The sequence below is a fragment of the Sorex fumeus genome, unplaced genomic scaffold (assembly GCF_029834395.1).
Source record: "Sorex fumeus unplaced genomic scaffold, SorFum_2.1 ptg000061l, whole genome shotgun sequence".
Taxonomy (NCBI): Eukaryota; Metazoa; Chordata; class Mammalia; order Eulipotyphla; family Soricidae; genus Sorex; species Sorex fumeus.
The window spans coordinates 36,540,665-36,545,272 of record NW_026606118.1 but is presented as its reverse complement, the minus strand read 5'-3'; the positions used below and the strand labels follow the sequence as shown (position 1 = coordinate 36,545,272).

The window sequence follows — 4,608 nt, the reverse complement described above, 5'->3', positions numbered from 1 at the left end:
CAGTGGGTAAGGCGTTTGCCTTGCACGCGACCCACATGGCTGACCCAGGTTTGATTCTCCTCTTAGAGAGCCTGGCAAGCTATTGAGAGTATTTTACCCCCACGGCAGAGCCTGGCAAGCTCCCCGAGTTGTATTCAGTATGCCAAACATGGTAACAACAAATCTCACAATTTGTTGTGAGACATTACTGGTGCCTGCTCGAGCAGATTGATGAACAACAGGAGGACGGTGCTACTTCAATTTAAAATAATAATGTAATGCATTCTGCTATGTCAGTATTCAATTTTGCCTCTTTTTTGCCTTTTCTCTTTATGGTTTATTAAATATATTTTCTTCACCCTTTACTAGTTTGCAATTGTAATATCTAGTCTTATTCTTTCATTTCTTGTAAATTTGAAAGTCTAAAGATATTTTATTTCATACAAAGCAGCATATATGTGTTTGGTTTTAACATACTTGCTTGTATTGTCTTATATACATTCTCCATCCCTCTCAGAGAGACTGGCAAGCTACCAAGAGTATCCCACCCACATGGCAGAAACTGGGAAGCTCCCTGTGGCATATTCAATATGCCAAAAACAGTAACAATAACAGGTCTCATTCCCCTGACCCTGAAAGAACCTCCAATACAGCACCATTGGGAAGGATGAGTAAAGAGAGGCTGCTTAAAGGGCTGAGAGAAATGGAGACATTACTGATGCCTGTTTGAGCAAATTGATGAACAACTGGATGAGAGTGATACAGTGATACAGTGATGTTATTTTTGTCTTGTGTTTTAATTCTTCTTCCCTTTAAAAATCCCCCAAGTTGGCTACTTTTGTTGGACTTTGTTGTTGGGCTTTGTTTTTATTTGTTTGTGTTTTAGGAAGTATTAATTTCCATTTTAAACTTTGCTTACCAGTGCTTCTTGGATTTTTACCCTTCTTGATTCCTATGTCATTCTTTGCAATTGAGAATAATAATAAGAAATAAATCTTTAAGGGCCTCAGTTTTTATTTAAAACTCTTTTTTAAAATGTCTAAAAATGTGCTCTTAAAACACATAATAATCATTTTGGGTGTGGAATTCTAAGGTAACATTTCTCTCAGGACTTTAAACATACAGTTCCATTGTCCTGTGTCAATTATTATTGACACAAAGACTACTTTTAGTCTGATTACCATCTCATTTTCCTCTGGCAAGTTTTAAGATATTTTCTTTGTTTATGATAATCTCTAGTTTCACGACAATATAATTAGGCAAGAGTTTGATGTTTTTAGTGCTGTTTAAAATATAAGACTTGGGTCTTCTTGCAATCTGGGTGAATTAACATAGTTCTTGAATATTGCTTCTTCTAAATTCTCCTATTCTCTCCATTTAAATCTCACTCTGTTTAAAATAAAAATTCTCATTTTATTTTCCAAGTACAGCTGCAAGTTGGAAAGAGAGAGAGGTTGGTGTCGGAATTTATACATGTCAAATATTTTTAATGAAATGTACTACATCTGAATTTAAAAAAAATACACACTAAATGACTATATACTTAGAAGCAACAAAACTAAATCATAAAAATTATAAATTGAAACAAAACAACCAATACAGGCATTTCCTGGAAAAATAAAATGTTTCTACTAATGGTTGGAATATCTTTATACTTTGTACTTCTTTATTATCAATAGTTCTCAAGTCTTTGATAATTTTATATAAGAATTTGTCTCTTTTCTTGCATAGCTTTTTTTTCCTGGCACTTTGGGCCACACCTGGCGATGCTAAGGTATTACTCCTGGTTCTGCACTCAGGAATTACCCCTGGCAGTGGTTGAAGGGTTATATTAGATGCCAGGGATTAAAGCTAATCCAGTTGCATGCAAAGACAAATACTCTACTTGCTGTACTATCACTCTGGTCCCTTGTTCAGTTCTCATTATTTATATTTCTCTCTTTAAAATATAACCTATAACTTATTACTGGTAACACTTGTTTTAAGATGACTTTCAAAATCCTGGACAATTATAATGTTCTTTTGTGTATTAACTATAAGAATTCTTTCTGATCCATTATATATCAAACTTCTTCTCTTCTGCATTGACCTTACTGTCTCAGTGGCTAGTGTTCTAAAACATTTTCTTATAAAATGACCACTGGCTCTGCTATTCTGTGACAGGAACTCTAACACAATACATTAGTAATATTTCTGACAATCAGTCCTAGACTCATCTGCTTATAGTAATTCAATTATACAAAGAAGCTAATGTAAGATATATAATGTGTATATTTTGTGGTATATACATATATTTACACATGATGTCCCTCTCAACACAAACCAATATGTCAAGTCAACTTTCACAAAACTTGTATCTAGCCTTTCCAGCTACATGCACCCAACATAAGGAAAGTGTGAAGAGGCCAAGAGAAAAGGGTATAGAACAGTCTTGATCAGTTGCAGTTTGTAACTTCTGCAAATTGTATGAGACAAATAGCAATATAGACACACTATTACATAGCATATTTTAAGCATATTTCTGGAAGGAAACAATGCAAATGAGAGCCTAGAACTCTCATCACTTTATTATAAAACTAGGGAAAATGTGCTATACGTCTATATTTCCCATTTCTTTCTCTCCACTCAGACATTTTTACTTCCATTTTACATTTTACAACTTTCCTTTGAATGAAGTGAGTCTGCCTTATATCCAACCACTGGTTTTTTCAAAGACAATTTTTTTAAATGTGAGGTGTCTATTTTGTTGATTTTTACATATTCTAGTAATTTGTTACTGTTACTGTATCTGGCATATCGAATACTCTCAGTAGCTTGCCGGGCTCCCCTAGAGGGGAAAAGAAGGACGCCTGAACAGGGACTTGAACCCTGGACCCTCAGATTAAAAGTCTGTTGCTCTACCAACTGAGCTATCCGGGCTCACTCTAGTAATATAAAAAAGGAATATCCTCTTTTTATCTAATACATTTGATTTTCCTTCTGTATCTCTAAGCATGTTAAAGATACTTAAGCTTTGATGTGTTAAAACTTGTTCTATAGTTTATAATCCCTTTAACAGTAATGCTCCCTACTTTTGTGCCAACTAGCAATCTTGGCATATTAGAATGCCTTGCAAGTTTTGCAACTTCTACAACTCTGTGCTTATCATGATGACAGCCTATATGACCTGTTTAGGAAGTCCTCTTCATGGTAAAGTTTCCTATAAATTCTTATAAATTGAGTCCAGGTCCAACACTCAGCCATACATGGAGCCTGGATACCAGCACCATGTCTGCACTACCAATAAACAATGCCTCTTTGAACTTAGTATTGTTGTAACTAAAGTTTGTTAAATAAAGTACACAAAGACAAATTCATGGCAAAAGAACAGGAAAAAGGTTTTTGTTTGGTTTTCTTGGAGTGGGGGCAAGACACACTTAGCAATACTTTAGAACTTAATCCTGGCTCTTCTCTCAGGGATCACCTACCTAGAGCTCAAAGAACCACATGAGGTGCCAAAGGTCAAACCCAGGTCTGCAACATGAAAGGCAAATAATCTACCTACCCATCGTACTACCATTTCAGCCTTATTGAGGTCTTTATTTACAAGAATTGATCAGACCAGTGGATGTAGGCTAGGCAAAGCACCTGAAATTTTGGGCAATTCCGGGGATCTAAGAATCTGTTTGTCCAAGAACTGAGGCAACATACACAACTTGGTCACTTGGTCTCCTGAATACCTCCCAACCCTCCTAGAACCAAGGAGTACTATGTAAAGTATCTCTAAGAGTGATACTCAGACCTACTTAGCAATGTGTGGGAGTCCTTCAACACTAAAAAAAGGAAAAAAATAATAATTGCATACTTGTGATGATTCACCATGATAGTGTCTTTTATGGAAAGCAAACTCGGTGTTGGAGAGATAGCTCAACAGGGTAGAGCACCTGCTTTCATATAGAGCCAGGTGTGATCTTTTGGCACCTGATGGCATCTGAGCACACATCGGAACAATCCCACAGAACAAGCAGGAATAGCCAAAACACACAAAACAAAGGCAAAAACAAAAAGCTATTTCCAATAGAAAGGTAGTATCCTCATGACAGAACCACCAAGACTCAGTCAGGTCAAGTGATTGGCGAAAGAACAAGAAGGAGATGTTTTTCTTTGGGTTTGCTGGGGAGGGGATAGGGGGCATGGGGATTTCTCACATTGAGCCTATTCTTGCTAGGATCTGCAAGAATAGGCTCAATGTGAGAAAAAGATGGCAGCAGCAAGGCTGCAGGTACCAGAGCTGACAGAGTTGCCCCAGCCCTTAGAGCTCTGAGGACGCAGGTCGCTGCAGTCACAGAATCTCTGCATGAATGAATGTTAGTGTCATTTAGGTGTTCTTTCTTAAAAAGAGTGCCTATGAGTTCAACCAGGCTGGAGTGATAGCACAGCGGGTAGGGTGTTTGCCTTGCATGTGGCCGACCCGGTTCAATTCCTCCATCCCTCTCAGAGAGCCCGGCAAGCTACCAAGGGTATCTTGCCTGAGCGACAGAGCCTGACAAGTTCCCCGTGACTTATTTGATATGCCAAAAACAGTAACAACTGTTGGGGTTCTCAGCAGCCAGCCTGACACTTTGACCAAACTCCCTGCTCCTGAAAGCA

General features: G+C 37.7%; 1 non-coding gene across 1 annotated transcript; it reads right to left on the bottom strand.

Moving 5' to 3' along the window:
* Positions 1-2,825: 2,825 nt before the first annotated feature.
* TRNAK-UUU (transfer RNA lysine (anticodon UUU)) lies at positions 2,826-2,898 on the bottom strand. Its single transcript has one exon. It is a non-coding gene; the product is annotated as a tRNA-Lys (tRNA).
* Between the last annotated feature and the right edge of the window lie 1,710 nt (positions 2,899-4,608).